This window comes from Procambarus clarkii, chromosome 68, assembly GCF_040958095.1.
Source record: "Procambarus clarkii isolate CNS0578487 chromosome 68, FALCON_Pclarkii_2.0, whole genome shotgun sequence".
Taxonomy (NCBI): Eukaryota; Metazoa; Arthropoda; class Malacostraca; order Decapoda; family Cambaridae; genus Procambarus; species Procambarus clarkii.
In genome coordinates, this window is record NC_091217.1 from 11,532,263 (window position 1) to 11,549,928 (window position 17,666).

Consider the following 17,666-nt stretch of genomic DNA (forward strand, 5'->3'; position numbering starts at 1 on the left):
CTAGTGGGTACAATATGTGCAAGTTTAGTCCTTTCAGGAATGTATTTAATAGAATGGTATGTTGAAATTGTGAAAATTGCAATGTGGGGCATTAGATCTTAAACAGCATAGTTGAGGGTGTTTTATTAATAATTTTAATGAAATATAAATCTTGTTTAGTTAACATTAAATGTTTGTTAAATACGCTTTAATCTATAACACTGTTAAGGGTAATCATGAGTCAAAGTTAATGGCAGGAAAAGTTTTGTTCTAAGTGATGGTATTTTTCCCTTGAAAGTAAAAAAAATATTCAATGTTTACTTTAGCTTGGTTTTAAATTTATATAGTTTTCCAGAATGTGGTTTGGAAAGTCCAGAAGTCCCTCTGTCAGTTGGAAGAGTTAAACAGAATCAGGCGAGTTGTAGTAAAGGTTAATCTGAATAGATTTGCATAAAAGTAAAAAAAATAGTATTAACTTAAACAATATAGCATTGGCTAAAGATAAATGTAAATTGCCATTGAAGTGCAGTTTTGGATAGTTTCTCAAATGACATTTACTGAAACTTGGCAAATTGATTCCATATATATTTATATTGCTAAATTAGATCTTTACTACTAGAATATGTAGGAAAGGTAAATTCCTTAAAGAAATTTTTTCCATCTGAATTTGTAAAGTACTGAATGCTAATTTGAAAAGTAAAGCAAGATTGGCTTTAAATCTGAAATTAATTTGTTGAAATATTTTTTCAGGTGAAAGTGATTATGATGCATGGACTGAGGCTCCTTTACTCTGCAAAAGGAAATCTACAAAAGTGGGTGAGTTTGAATTTGATGTTTTAGCTATATCAATGACCTAATCTTAATTCTCTTATCTAGTCCATTTATAGGTGTGTAACCATGTCCTACTGTTACAACCCACAGGGATTGATGCAGTTTGTACTGATCCTACCCCATTTCATAAAAGGGGACCAGGCAGTCCTGCAGATTTTCCTGGCATGGCTTTTTCAGAGCTTTGCTCTACTACCCATCTAATAGATGGACTAGATTTGCTTAGGGACCCTTAACAATGGTTACATTGTTAATTCTCACAGGGCTTGTTTGCTGAATGGGTGGATGCATCTAAAACTTTAGTGCCTGGCATGCATTGTACAGTGCTTTGAGTAAAGCATATGTACAATGTGTTGAGGGCACTAAAGTGGTGGATGTAATGTTCCCATTCAGGGAACAAGCTCTGCACTGAAATCAGGAAGGGATAGGCCTTGCTGAGCCTATCTTAAAAGATAGGATGTTAGGATTTTTTGGACTTATTATTAAGCATTGGTGATAATAAAAGTAGTGTCCCTGTTTAATGTTTATTGTTGTTTTACAGGTGATTGTCTCTGGAGTTGTCTTGGCCTTTTGGATCTTCTGTTCATCTAGGAGCATCTGGCCCACAACCTGAAACAGTAATAAATATTAGATGTTATAAATACTATATGTAAAACTTATTAAATAAACCAATTTTAATGAAACTACTTTATATACTTTATCCTGAAATTATGCTGGAAATTATTGTTTACTACTATTGATGCAATGTTTAAACATGTGAAATTTTTTTACTTTGAAAATAAATACTTTGTAAAATTTACACCTATTTGTAACTTGTTACATAGGTGCATGCAAAATGCATTGAAAAGATGTAAAAGTGGACTACCTATTCAATTTACATAAACTAACAAATATTGCAAATTAGTCTGAAATATTGAAGTGGAAGAAACTTCAGTCAATATTTTAGTTTTTATATTTGAAAGAATTTAAAGCTATGCAACACCTAAGCTTTGTACAAATTATGATTAAATTAACTAAAGATCATTGTTAAATTTACAAAACATTAGAAAAGTGACACTGAAGCATCTATACAACATGGTTTTCACAAAGTCTTTGGTAACTTAAATTTAATCAAAGCTCTTAAATGATTTGTCTGCCAAACTTCAGATATTCTGAAATATTTTACCTATATTAAAACCATCATTGTTTGAAAGGGGCAAAACAGATTACTGTCAATTAGTTTGACCTAACATCTGCAAGGTCCTGAAGGAATGGAATTTTTTTTTTTTTTTTTTTTGTAAACTGTTTGCTAAAAACAAACCCTGCCTAATGAACCTGCTCATTTTTTTTAGAAATGGTAATTGCAACATTACCAAAGACCATTGTTTTAATAGCCAAAGTACCAAATGAAAGACCAAGAAGCAACAAACAGGTACATGGTAGAAAGGACAAAAGAATGGTTACGAGGACCCTTTAACAAATGAAAGAAATGACTGGGAAAAATGCTGTCATACCACAAGGGGTCTTAACCCTTGTCATTTACATCACTGACATTAATCTAAATATTACCAACCACAAAAATTGCTGATAACATGTTATTAAAAAAATAAAGAATATAATATTGAGGCCTTAATGCAGATCTCTAACTCTACAAATAGTAACAAGACTGGCAATTTCTTAAAACAAACAAATCCAAGACCTTGCATGTGAGCCAGAACAATCCATATCACAACTACCACATTAAAATGAAACAACAATGAAGGTAAGGTAATTACCAAAAGAAGGCACCAAAGTGCGAAATAATCAGAGGGCGCTAAATATCACCAAGAATGCCAATACGAGAACAAAAACGCACAAGGCGAACGATATCAAAAGTATCCGATTCACCTAGAATTCTATTGAGGGACAAGTGACTGCGAGGGACGGTCGGAAAGCAAGACACACGCTCGTCCTGGAAGTCAGGACATTCAACAAGGATATGCACAACTGTTAGAGGGACAACGCAATTCGGACAATAAGCAGCAGGGCGGCGCTCCATTAAGTGACCGTGGGTTAAGCGGGTATGACCAACCCACAGCCGTGCCAAAGCAGTGTCCCACCGCCGGTTACGGTGGTAGGAGGAAGGCCACGGGGACACACTAAGTTTGAGAGTATGCAGCTTGTTACCAACCACAGAGGACCAACAACCCTGCCAACAGGGAAGAATGAATAACAGGATAAAAGTTGGAATAAGGAATACCTTTATGGGAGATGGGACAAGAACGGATAGCTTCCTTAGCGGCAGCATCCGCACGCTCATTGAAACACCAATATGGCTGGGAACCCAGCAAAACTCTACTGATTTAAATTTACTAGAAATAAGAAACAGCCAATGTTGAATCTCAATGACCACCGGATGGACAGGATTAAAGGACCCTAGAGCCATGAGGGCACTACGAGAATCAACTACAACCACAAAGGTTGTGGTTGTAGTTGATTCTCTATCCGCTCCCCAAGAAGTATGGGACAAAACCTTAAGGAGGTTAAGGGCCTTAGAGCATTCAACTCGGAGGCAAGAGATAAGGCTGACCAAGACAAACGAGTGTCAAACACTAACCCCAAAAGCTTCGCGGAATCCCTGTACACAATGAGATGACCATAAAGCAACAACAATGAAGTAAAGGTCCTTTCAGTAAGAATCTATCATTCACTGAAAGTTGCTGCAGTTAAAAATAAAAGAAAATACAAGTCCCTAGAAATAAACAAGCAACCATTTTGACTAAGGAAAAGAAGGTAGTTATTCTACTGTATAAATCTAAGTATTCACTTAGATCAGGGGTCTCCAAACTATGGCCCGCGGGCCACATCCGGCCTGCCACATAATTTCATCCGGCCCTCCAAACAAATCCCTGTGTGGTGGCCTTGAAAAAATAATTATGGTACGAATGGCATCGCAGAATTATTCAAAGCTGGGGCTGCTGACTGGTGGCGCTCAACCCGAGTCAGTTTTCCTCTCTCTCGATAGTGTGACGCACAGATACTAATACTGGTAGGTATGTGTTGTGCATTACAACCAATCAGTTGTGTATAACTGTATATTGTGGGGATGGAGGGCGAGTGGGGCTTCGCTGCTTCCGTTTCAGGGAGCACAAACACTGTACAATATTCTTTTCTCTGTACTTTGACAATGCCTTTATCTTAGTTATACAAAATAGCAATAATACTATTGTAGCCAAAAATATTGCATGTTTAAAATAGTTAAAATGATAACCATTAAGTTTATCAACGAAAGCTGTTGCCATAATATTTACCACTTTATAATAATATGCTATGCTTTTTAACACCACATACAAGCTGTTTTTTTCCTGTAGAATTTATTTCATTTATTTTACCCTTATGTTTTCAGATATGGAAAAGATAAAGAAAAGAAAAGTGGACATTGAGTGCCGTCGGTTCAATGATGAATGGAAGATAAAGTACTTTTTTGTGATAGCAAATGATAAAGCTTTATGCATAATATGTAGAGACAGTGTTGCTGTTCTGAAGGAATACAATATTCGTCGGCACTATGAATCTAAACGTGGCTCAAGTTATTCTCACATCACAGGAGCAGAACGCACTAAAAAGTTTGAATCATTTCAGCACAGTCTGCATTCTCAACAAGCTGTTTTCAGTAAGAAAAAATCTGAAAATGAAACTTCAACTAGAGCCAGTTACAAAGTTGCCTATGTGTTGGCTAAAAAAGGAAAACCTTTCACTGATGGTAGTATCATAAAAGAGTGTATAGTGGAAGCAGCAGGAGAGGTATGTCCAGAAAAAGTAAACCTCTTCAAAATGATAAGTCTTGGGTCAAATACTGTTGCTCGTAGAATTGAAGATTTAGGAGGCGACATAATTCGGCAAATAAAGGAAAAAAACAAAAAGATTTTGTTGGTATTCTCTTGCGTTGGATGAATCAACTGATGTGTGTGATACTTCTCAGCTCTTAGTATTCATTCGTGGTGTTGATAGTGAATTTAATGTGAACCAAGAATTAGCATCAGTTCACAGCATGCACACCACAACAACTGGAGAGGACATTTTCAATGAACTAAGTAAAACTATGACAGAATATAACCTGGAATGGAAACAAGTGCAGTGTGTGACAATTGATGGAGGAAAGAATATGTCTGGGACAAAGAAGGGTTTGGTTGGGCAAATTACAACAGCTTGTGAGGTTGGAGGCTCAAAACCCATTTTTCTGCATTGCCTTATCCATCAACAAGCATTGTGCCTAAAATATGTTGATATGTCTTGTGTCATGAAACCTGTTGTTTCTGTGGTTAATTTCATTAGATCTCATGCACTCAACCATCGCCAGTTCCGTGATTTCTTGAAAGAAATTGATGCGGAGTTTGTTAACTTGCCTTATTATACAGCAGTTAGATGGCTTAGTTGTGGAAAGGTTTTGCTGCATTTCTTTGAGCTCAGATTAGAAATTGATTTATTTCTCACAGAGAAAAATAACCCTCAGCCATTATTATCAGAATGTGAATGGATTTGGAAATTGGCATTTTTTGCAGATATGACAGGTCATATGAATAACTTGAATCTGAAATTGCAAGGCAAAACAAATTTGATCAGTGACTACTTTGTTCATGTCAAGGCATTCAGAGCAAAACTTGCACTACTTGAAGGCCAGGTGAAGGTTAAGAATTTTGCTCATTTTCCATGTTGTGAAAAATTTCATGCAGGAAGTAAAGTTGAATTTCCTTTTTCATTTGCAAATGAAATAATTTCAGATTTGAAAAAACAGTTTCAGAAGCGATTTGCTGACCTTGATGCCAAAGCAAATGAAATCAGGCTCTTTCATAATCCATTTGACTGCAATGCTGAAAATCTTCCAACTCAATTTCAAATGGAAATTATTGATCTCCAGGCAGATGACAGACTGAAAGATAAGTATAGAGAAGGAAATCTGATTGAGTTTTATAAATGCCTGCAGCCAGATCAGTTTCCAAATTCGATAAAGTTTGCTTGTAGTTTTGTGTCCATTTTTGGTTCAACATACTTGTGTGAACAAACTTTTTCCAAAATGAAGTATGTGAAATCTAACTATCGAGCAAATTTGTCTGATGATCACTTGAAATCAATTCTTACAATTGGCTCATCTAATCTGGAACCTGATTTTAATGAAATTTTGAAGTCAAAACAACAGTATCATTCGTCACACTAATTTGGTTGCATAAAACTAAAGGCAGGAATCTATTTAGTTTACCCTGATTTTTTCCAAAAAGATATGTTTGAATTTTTCCATGTTTATACTTTAATATTTGAGGAAATTAAATTACTGGCACTGATTTGTTTTTTGTTTTTTTTCATTTTTTATTCCTCCGGCCCGCATAAATATGGGAAATATATAATGTGGCGCTTACATTGAAAAGTTTGGAGACCCCTGACTTAGATAACTGTATCCAAGCATAGAGGTTCCCCCCCCCCCCCTTCCCTTTCAGAAAAACATCTACTTTCGAAAAAGTTTAACATTGCCCAACAAAAATGATTCCAGAACTAAATTGCCTAATACCAGGAACAACTGAGAGCCATGACAAACACTGCAACCCTCTCCTACCCCCAAGTCTTATGCTATTTATGATCCAAGGTAATTTGACATACTATACTGTACTTCCTACAGACGAGTCTAGTGAGAGGGTGATCTCCTGGCGATTAAATTGAAGCACGATACAGGTGTCAACGAACATCAGTCAGCCCACTTGTCAGCACAGTGGATAACTAATGACATCATAATCTGCAGTGTTGTATGCCTCCCTGTGGCCATTTAAATCAATAAAACACAGGGTTGTGGCAATGTTTACAGCATAAGGCAAGGTATAGAGGAATCCTGGAATGCCATGTAATGTGTAGTCCTTGAATGTGCTTTAGGCAACCAAATTGAATAACAACATTTCTGGTGTTCGGCTATATAATCCGAGTTTCTCATTCGGTATGATGTTTTAAACCTAAATAGGAATTCACTTTAAAGGTCAATTTATTTGCAAAGTGCTAACCAGATTCCAAATTACTGAGCTCTGAAAATACTACAAGGCAAGTTTAACCGAATGAGTGTTTGCCTATCCATACCCCCATGAGGTATGTGACAACACTGAATAAAGAAAGGGTCTTTGAGCATTCACCGTGCAGGTATTAATATAATTGTACAATGGTGCTTGGTGGATGATATTTCCTATTAAAACTCATTGGACAACTGTTTGTATTAGACATTTTAAACCTACAAATGGTAGCCCTAGATATCGCACTACAGTATTAATTACAAGATGAACAATGTAAAATCAATACCACAACAGCAAAGGATGACAATGGCTTTTCAACAACCGACAAACACACAGGTCTAACACCAGCCATCCCGAGAGAGGACGTCCCAAGCATGTACACCCCACAACTTTACATCACCTTTGCTACCTCACGCGAGCACGCAACAGCATGAGGATGCCATACTCCCAAACCAACTCCATGCACTTTGAGGCTTTAACAACTCAACATTTAAAAAGTTGATTTAAAAAATCAAACACCTGAATTTTTCCCAAATTAAATTTACTAGGGAAATGCACACCAAGCCATGAAACTTACAATGAAGATGAACAAACTACACACAACTGTCACCAAACTTCCACATACCACCCCCCTCTCACTCCTGCCCTCCCTCCTTAGGTGCTCTGATTGGCTGAGCACCTGAGCCACCACCACTCGCCTCTTGTTGTGAGAGCCTAGAGCATGTTTGGTTGCACTTTAAAAGTTCCCGAGTGTACTCGCCTAATTGTGAGTACCGCCTGCCCGGTTCACCATTTTGTTTTTCAATCTACCTCAATTTACCCCTTTACAGTCAAATATTATGCAAAATTCTGTTTAAGACTTGTCCCTTCTTAACTTAAATAACTGCTTTGGCCATCTGCAATCTTTCTAGGTGGGTAAAAATGACTCTTGAGGCCAGAAAGGACTTATCACACGGCGATCATAACAATACGGTACACACACAAAATCACAACCTGATATACACCGAGCAGAAAATCCACTGGAGCTGTGATGCGACGTAAACCCTTGCCCAAGGCACTGGCAGCTGCATACTCTACCACAGTATATTACTGACTTTGTAAAAGTCTTACAACCGGATTTCCCCATAAATCACAGCAAGTTTTGAGGCCCCTCCTTGAGTCAACGTCTTACGTAAGACCTACAAGCACTCAGGTGAAGGCTGAAGAAGCAGTTCAACACCATACGCCCCAACTTCAAATACACAGTTGAGAGGCGGGACCAAAACGTGATTTTCTGTGTGTGCCTGAAGTTGGGGCATACGGTCTTGCTTCACCCTTCACTTTACCCTTCACCGGCGTACTTCAGGGGTTTTATTTAATACTTGGACTGGCTTCAGTAGGGCCTCCAGAATTTCTGTGGCTTCACAAGTGTCACGTGAATCCCCTGCATAGCAGTGGAACTGCCTTTTCCCTTCACCTTCAATACCTCTGCACTGGAAGTATTATACATCTACACCAGCCCAGAAGAGTCATCAGTCCTGCCACCTCTCCATACCCCCCAGGGCCTGGCACGGCCTGGTACGACTCAGAGGCAAGCCGGGCGCCACTGCTAACTGGCAGTTTGTCCCCACAAACAAGCAGTTAGCCGCCTTCAACTGACAGTGGTACAGCTCAACACAAAGGCACCGCCAGCCACAACGAGCATTTTGCTAGTTGACCGGATGTCCACCTCGTGTTGACACTGGATGAGTCATCACCGCCGGACTATATAAAGAGCGCTGCCTCCCTGGAGAGGCAATCTCTCCCTTAGTGCTCTAGGATCACCTTGGTGTCTCTAACCCGTCGTCCACTTCCAGCCAACGTCGTGTGACTGATGCCATGGTGGTATGGTAGCTGTCTTCAGAACACCAGTATATCTTCATACTTTTATTCATTGCTTATAGTTTATTTTTTGCATTTAAGGTCATACTAACTTGTTCACCTTTGCATTACATGATAGTCAAGTATTGTCATGTGTTATTTTTGTTCATTACTATTTCAGTAAATTGTTTAATTATTTATTTGATAATTTTCATTTGTTTCCACCTGCAACTTACACACTGCAAGGCCAATACCAGCATTTCTTTCATTTATGTGAGGGAGAGCCATACCATCTTGGTTCAGTATAGCTGTGATACCATAACCCGTCACACAAGATATCCAGTTGTAAGACTTTTACCATCAGTGGTGGTAGAGTATGCAACTGGCAATGCCTTTGTTACAGGTTCGCTTCATCTCACAGCCCCAGTGGATTTTCTCACACATTTGAATACATGAAACAACTTTATTTGATACATTCCAAACCAAAGTACTGTACAGTACAGTAATTATCAAACCATCAAATGTGTGGGATAATCATAGTGCGCTAAATATCACTAACGTCGCCAATACAAGAACAAAAACGCATACGGCGAACAATATCAAAGGTATTGAATTTACCAAGAATTTTATCGAGGGACAATTGATCCCTCGATAAACAATTCCCGACAATGGTCGGGAAGCAAGACACGTAAGTCCTGGAAGTCAGGACATGTAGAGACAACGGTTTGGACAATAAGAAGCAGGGCAGCGCTCCATTAAGTGCCCGTGAGTTAAACGTGTATGACCAATATACAACCTCGCCAGAGCCGTTTCCCACCACCAACTACGGTGGTAGGAGGAAGGCCACGGGAACACACTACTCTTAAGAGCACGCAATTTGTTACCAGTAACCGAAGACCAACAACCCTGACAACGGGCAAGAATGGGGAAATGAATAACTGGGTAAAAGTCATAATAAGGAATACCTTTACGGGAGATGGGACAGATGCGGATAGCTTCCTTAGCGGCAGTGTCCGCACGCTCATTTAAGAACGCACCAATATGGGTGGGAATCCAGCGAAATTCCACTGTCTTAAATCTATTGGAGATAAGAAACAGCCAATGTTGAATTTCAACTACCAAAGGATGGACTGGATTAAAGGATTCTAGAGCCATGAGGGCACTGCAAGTGTCAACTACAAACACAGAGGAGGATTGACAGCGAGAAAAGAGTTGATGAAGAGCATAGAGAATAGCATAAAGTTCTGCCATGAAGATGCTAGTCTCCGGAGGCAGGAGACACAAAGGTGCAGTCAGGAAAAACAACAGAGTAGCCTACACCATCTGCAGACTTAAGACCCATTGGTGAAGACAGAAATAGAGTGGAAGTGTGAAGAAAAGTGTTCAAGGAAAAGGTGATTTAGAACTGTAGGAGGGGTAAAAGTTTTAGTCATGTGGGTCAAGGCTTACAGAATTTAGGAACGGGGACCCCTCCATAGGGGCAAAGATGGAATGACACGAGGGGAAATATTGGTAACACAAACTGAAAGAGCATTTTGTAAGAGAGACAACCGTACAGAAAGAGATAGGTGGTGAAGGGGAACAGGAACCACAGGATGGGTAAAGGTCAAGGCATGACATAAGCAAGAGTGAGGGTGCTGTAAGGACCGTGCAAGGTGGAGAAGACAGTAGCGATCATGGCGATCCTGTAGAAACAGGACGCCAGTTTCAACATACAGGCTTAGGGTAGGTGTCGAAGGAAAGGTACCAGAGCCGAGCCGTAACCCAGTATGATGCAGTGTGTCCGGATGGTGAAGGGTAGAAGGAGAAGCAGACGAGTAAACGGGGCCATAATCGAGTTTAGACAGAACGAGAGAGGAATGTAAAGAGAGGAGCAGTGTCGATTAGCTCCCCAAGAAGTATGGGACATGACCTAAAGTTAGTTAAGGGCCTTAGAGCATTCAACTCGGACGTAAAAAATATGGGGCGACAAAGACAAACGAGTGTCAAAGATTAGCCCTAAAAGCTTTAGCAGATTCTTTGTACAAAAGGGGATGACCCCTGTTACCTAACAGTAAATAGGTATCTGGGAGTTAGCTGTTACAGGCTGCTTCCTAGGGGGGTGCGTGTGTGGGAGAAAAAAAAATTTAGTAGTTAACCACTGAACTGCTCTGTCTCCAAATAACACCCTGGTGCACAAGAAATAAATTCTTTCCAAAAATTTTTTTTCTCTTCTTATATTGTTAAAATGCAGAGTCTGATCACGGGGAAACTAAACAAAAAATATTGTATGTGACTTACTTTAGCTGCGATGGAGCTGGGAAGTTGAGCAAATTATGGGCGCTGAGCGTTGGAGCGATGGGGGTCTGTCGGCCCCGCCACCCCGTGCGACGGCAGTTGCTGCGAATAAAATGTTGCGCAATTATTTTGAAGTTTCTCATTCATTTCTTCTTTTTTTTTGCTGTAATATTATTTAAAAGTGTGTAATTTGTGGAATTTATATAATTCAAAGTATAGAACATCGCTATGCTCAAAATTATGGGCCTCATATATGCGACATATTCTACAATCAAACAGTGTTTTTGCTGTTATTACACTATATACACACATTGTATATACCCATCTACGTATGTATTCACCATAACGATCCACTATGTTGGTATGGTGAGCCCAAAAAACATGAGTGAGCTGCCACACCCTGCCAGTCCTCCCTCCCTCCTCCAACACATTACTCGCCAACATTCCTCCTCCCAAAATACTGTTATTGTGTTTATTACACTATTTACACACGTTATGTATAAGTATGTACATGTTTTATTCATGTACATACGTACATACTTCCATCTCCTCACCTCTCTCTCTTGCCTACTTAATGCTCTTGCTTCCCTCATCTCATCACAATCGACTTTATAATGGTCCAGGACGGATCGAAATGTCGTCGTCTATTCAATTTCCAGTGTGTGGTTTGGTCAACAATGAAATCTTCATGCAAGATCTTATAAAGAAAACCCCTAGAACGAGTTTTGTAGATACGAAAGAGTTTAAGGTGAGTAGGGGATGGTTTGAGAAATTTTGAAAAAAGACGTGGTATTCATAGTGTTGTGAGGCATGGTGAGGGTGCCAGCTCAGACAAAGTAGGGGCTGAAAGATTTGTTCATGATTTTAAAGATTTTGTAGATACTGTATTGATGGATATATTCCACAACAAGTGTTTAATTGTGAGGAGACATAGCTATTCTGGAAAAAATTGCCGAAGAGGACATACATTACCCAAGAGGAGACGTCACTGCCCGGACACAAGCTAACTTGGGCTAACTTGTGTCAGGATAGGCTAACTCTTGTGCTGTGTGGCGATTTGAAAATTAAACCCTTGCTCGTGTATCATTCCGAAAATCCAAGAGTTTTAAAAAATATATGATGTGCAGAAAAACTGTGATGTGGAGTGGTTTGCCCTGCCACCAAAAAATATCTGCAAGAGAAAAGTTTGACACTCAAGGTCCTGCTTCTCGACAATGCTCCTGCTCATCCTCCAGACTTGGAGGATGCATTGTTGGGGCCACTTTTTTTTTTTTTAGGGATATTCCTACATGAGCCCTGAGTTTCTGGCTAATGTACCAATGACATGAAGGAGGAGTTTTCAACCTACCTTGTGTTAGGTGTGCAGAGGTCAATGGTTGAACATAATGTCAGGAGCAAAGGGGGGCCTTTGCCTCTTCGAACACAATTGCGACCATCTTCATCTCTTCGAACTATCCTAAATGCTCTCTTCACCTGTCTGACCAAATTGGGTGTCCAGACCACCTTTGAATCTGAAATTGTAAAATAAATAGCAATTTCAGAATATTCAGTCCATTTATACTAACAAAATTATACATACAGTACTGTAATTGAAATTTTACAGAATGATAAAGGCAATTTAGCAACTTTGTTAAAATGCACATGGGGGAAATACATGAAAATAGGTTAATATTGTTTGTAAGGTTGATGGGAAATGTTTATTACTTTTATGATTTAAAAGATGTATAGCCCTAATACTCCATCCTGGGTGCATTCCACCAGGTAATGACCACAGCAAAAGTTTTCCACGAGGCTCTATTGTCACACAAACTTTTCACATTTTCAAACTTGATTCATCTTTTCCCCCCCCCCTCGTTCCAGGGGTTTTCTTTAAAAGGTCTTCATGCAAATGCCTTGGTTTCTCACAAATGATGGCCTCTGAAATGCTATCACCTGCTAACTCTTTGTTGTGTATCCAAATTAATAAAAACTTTTTAACATCCTCAAGTGTTTGTGTTCTTTGTTTCGGGATTGTTGATATGCCTTTTGCCACTTTAATGTTCATAATGTCCTTTTCTTAGCAAGTACAGTGCATATTGTTGACATAGATTTGTTGTACTGCCTAGCTAGTTCAACAACCCGTGCACCATTTTGATGTTTATGAATGCTCTCTTGTTTTTCCTCTATGGTCATTCTCACATGTGTTTTCTTGGCTTGAACCTTACCACTGGCTTTCTTGGGACTCATGGCAAGATATATCATAACAAATTTTATGTTCAAATAGCCAAAAATCCCAAAACAAATGTAATGCTTTACAAAGAATTCAGGCGCGATACTTACTAGGCAGGAGACACTGGTAAACTGAGGCGCGATCACCATGCCACCACGCGCTAGGTCAGCCCATACGTATATCAACAAACTCCTTTCCCGAGGCAAAGTTTGTAACCCGATTCAAATTTTTCGAAGAAATTAGGCTCGTAACCCGAAAAGTTCATAAATATTCATTCGTAAGTCGAGGTGTCACTATATATAACTAAAAAATTAAACTCAGGATTACTTTCAATCCCCACCCCGTTTGCTCTACTCCATTGCCACCTACCTTCACCCCCCTCTATGATGTACTCTTCCATAGACACCTACCTTTGCCCCCCTCCTCCCCTCTACTCCTCCATCATCACCTACCTTCACACCCCCTCCCTTCTCCTCCTCCATCGTCACCTTCCTTTCACCCTCCTCTATGATGTACTCTTCCATAGACACCAACGTTCACTGCATATAATGCTCCCCTCTACTCCTCCATCGTCACCTACTTTCACCCCCCCCCCCCTCCGCTCTACTCCTCCAGGGTCGCAGACAATTTCACGAGCGTGAGAACTACGAGTTCTCTAACTACTCTCACACTCCTACTCTCTCACCAGTGAGGGGGAGGGAAGGAGGGAGGAAATGAAGGAAGAAAGGTGGGGGAGAGAGAATAGGCAGGGGGGAGGAGGGCCTAGATACATTTCTTCCATATAGATAGGTAGACTGAGGGAGAGCTGCTTGCCAAGAGCCCTATCAGACAGGCTTCCTATTCCTCAACCCTCCCTAATATGCCACATCCTGGTCAGGACAACTTGCTCGAATGTTATTCTTGGTGTGACTCGAGAACTGACCTCGAGGCGGGGCATGGGCATGGATTATCTCCCTGGGGCACGCACCTCCCTGCCCCAGCTCTCTCTCTCTCACATAATCTATCAAGGGTCTAACATGAGGTCATTGTGCCTACCAGAAGCGTATATGTCCAAGGCTGGCCACCTGTCTGGACCATTCAAATGTATAAACACGTAATTAGTCTATTAAAATTATATATAATGCTACAATTATAAATTAATTTGTTCATGGTCATTCGTTTATCAGTATTTTAATATGAGGTATATATACGCATGTATGTATACGTTGACGTACACATATATGATTATGTGTATAGAATGATTATGATTATGTGTAATCATATATGATTATATCTAATGGAATGCATTAGTAAGTGATGTGGTGGAGGCTGACTCCATACACAGGTTCAAGTGTAGATATGATAGAGCCCAATAGGCTCAGAAACCTGTACACCTGTTGATTGACGGTTGAGAGGTGGAACTAAAGAGCCAGAGCTCAACCCCAGCAAGCACAATTAGGCGAGTATATGAATGAATGCACATGTACACTTTCAAATGAATTAAGATACCTTGAGATACACAATGACTTAGTTTAAATAGTTTAAACACATTATGGTACTGATTTTGACATGCTGATGTCTGGAAGGGAGAGGGGGTGTGGGGGGTTATTGTCTGAGGTGGAGGACCAGAGGAGGGGGTCAGTGGAAGGATGGTGGCTGGAGGGATGCCATTGTTCTAATGGTTATGAAAACAATTATTGATGGCAGGAATTCAGTGGGTGTGTACTTCACCCGCACCATCACCATACTGTGCCCTGCTACAACCCCCCCCCCCCCCCACTCCACCCATGCTGTGTGCGGCGTATTACACATTATGGGATAACCGACTGTCTGTCCATTCCTGTCTGCTCGTTATGCTGCCCTTCCTTTTGAAAATTGTCTGCTTTATCGACTTCCTTCAAGACCACACATTAGCCTCTTATCACGCCCTCTTACCACTCTCAGGGAGCCGGCTCTTCTATACAATAGTTACCACTCAGTCCCCAAGGTGAAAGTGTGTCCGGGCATATGACTTGTTACGTGTACTTATTTGCGATTCGTTTGGGCTGTCATGTGTGGTGATTAGTGTTGGGTAAGGCTAGGCCAGGTCAGGTCAGACTAGGCCAGGTCAGACTAGGCTAGGTAAGGCTAGGCCAGGTCAGGTCAGACTAGGCCAGGTCAGACTAGGCTAGGCCAGGTCAGGTCTGGCTAGGCCAGGTCAGGCCAGGCCAGGCTTGGCAGGGTGAGAGAAGTAAAGCGGCAGGTACTTACGTTTCCGAGAAAGTAGCGGCGGTAGTATATTGTTGATTTAGATTCGACGACATCCTGAAGCTAATTAGTGGCGGCCTCATCGCTCTCGAACTTCTTGTTGTTGTAGGGGATACGAGGCACACCCAATATCCCCCTTACATTGATCACATCGCACACTAATATTTTTACTATTTCCGACACCAGATTTGTCTGTTTCGTATATGTATAATTGTTCAATATTAAAACCACAATAGAATGCTCTAAGTACTTTCGTATATTAATACATCTTCAGAAGGAATGGTTCGCTCTGAAGATGTATTAATATAAGAAAGTACTAAAGGAAATTCCTGTTTCAATTCTTCCTTCGTGGTCTGACACTCTTATTATATATTGTATATACTGAATTATATATACTATGCTTATATAATATATACTGAAATATTGTTACATTTAACGGATGAAACAAAGTATATATCTGTATTTTTAATAAAATATAAAACATTAATATTTATCAACGTATCTCTGTGAATTACATAATTTATCAGTACTGTACAGCCTGTGATCTCCACCTGGCTGGCCACTGATACTTTATTTATTTATTTATTTATGCATTTACAAGAAGGTACATTGGGATTGTGAGGATACAAATATGGTAATTACAGTCTTGTAAAGCCACTAGCACGCGCAGCGTTTCGGACAGGTCCTTAATCTAAGAAAATTTTATTTATTTATTTATTTATTTATTTATGCATATACAAGAATGTACATAAGGAATGTGAGGATACAATTATGGTAATTACAGTCTTGTAAAGCCACTAGCACGCGCAGCGTTTCGGGCAGGTCCTTAATCTAAGAAAATTTTAAGGAGGTAAATACTTGCAAAATTTATAGACAAAAAAATGATAACAGATTAATTACATGGAATGAAAAAAAAAGATGAGAGAAAATTATAGGTACAGTATAATATATTAAAGCACATAGGTAGCTAAGATTGATTGCAATGACAGCTTAAAATGGTAGTTGACAAAAATTGGTAGTCACAATACAGCATATGGCTAGCACATAAAAGAAGACAGCAATGAACACAATGATAAGGTTGTTTGATATTACATAAAAATTAGGAGATTGGGTACCAACTAGGTACAGAGCAAATTTAAAGCTCAGTGTAGGAAACTAAATAGATGAAGTTAGGTACTTTTTGGTTTTGCTTTTAAATAAGGCAAAAGTTTTACAGTTTTTCAATTCACTAGGGAATGAGTTCCATAGACTAGGTCCCTTAATTTGCATAGAGTGTTTACACAGATTAAGTTTGACCCTGGGGATATCAAAGAGATATTTATTTCTGGTGTGGTGAAAATGGGTCCTATTACATCTGTCCAGGGAGAGTTTCAGAGCATGGTTTGCATTTAAGAACAGGGTTTTGTAAATGTAGTTGACACAAGAGAATGTGTGGAGGGAGTTAATATTTAGCAAGTTTAGGGATTTAAACAAGGGAGCTGAGTGTTGTCTGAAAGCTGAGTTAGTTATCATTCTGATAGCAGATTTTTGCTGTGTGATGATGGGCTTAAGTTAATTAAGCAATATATCAGAGGGCGTGTAGGGTTCGGTGTTCAATGAACGAAAAGGACTGGATCACTGTGTACAGGAGGCTGATATGGCAGCAAACACTCTCCTGGCGACCATATTTCTTGGATAAGTCGCTCCACACAATTGTCGCTTGGACCGTCGACTTCCTATGGCGTCACCTCTCACATATTTACGTCTCATTTCGTTATGAAATTAGATTATTTCAGAGAAAAAATAGGTTTGATCATGTTCTACGTGTAGCACCAACATTATAGTAAGTAAATATACCATATTTCTTCATTACTTACGTAATGCTAATACGTTTTGGGTAGTTTTGGCCTGATTTGGGTGATTGGGGTAATTCTATGGACCGCACATGAGAGAATGTGCAGTGACTTAATGTCTAACATATTCAGAGATTTGAGTAGGGGTACCGAGTGATGTCTGGGGCCAGAGTTGGATATTGTTCTAATAGCAGCATTATTTGAATCTGTGTGTCATCCCTTTGAAAAGAAAACAGAGGATGCAGAGGATCCCGGGAGGAGGGTGGGCATTTTGTAAGTGAGCAGCTGCTTGCTTGTCGAGAAGAGGGGGGGGCCACCCAGTCTGCAGGCAGAGCTTATATAACCTCGGCTCGTTGAGCGCAGCTTGGGCGGTTAGACTCAGCTTCCAGACATACGTTTTCCTTTCCTCAGAAAACCCACCGCTTTTTGGGAAAAGCAGTGTTCTTTTCCTATCACATCTGAAAAGATTGT

The 17,666-nt window shown here is 39.8% G+C and overlaps 1 long non-coding RNA gene across 1 annotated transcript; it reads right to left on the reverse strand.

The window, feature by feature from the left end:
- Window positions 1–1,317: 1,317 nt before the first annotated feature.
- LOC138355565 (uncharacterized) lies at window positions 1,318–17,234 on the reverse strand. The gene is made up of 5 exons (XR_011223970.1): window positions 17,220–17,234; window positions 15,367–15,778; window positions 12,277–12,439; window positions 10,932–11,030; window positions 1,318–1,416 (listed from the first exon to the last, which is right to left on the reverse strand). It is a non-coding gene; the product is annotated as an uncharacterized lncRNA (long non-coding RNA).
- Window positions 17,235–17,666: the final 432 nt, after the last annotated feature.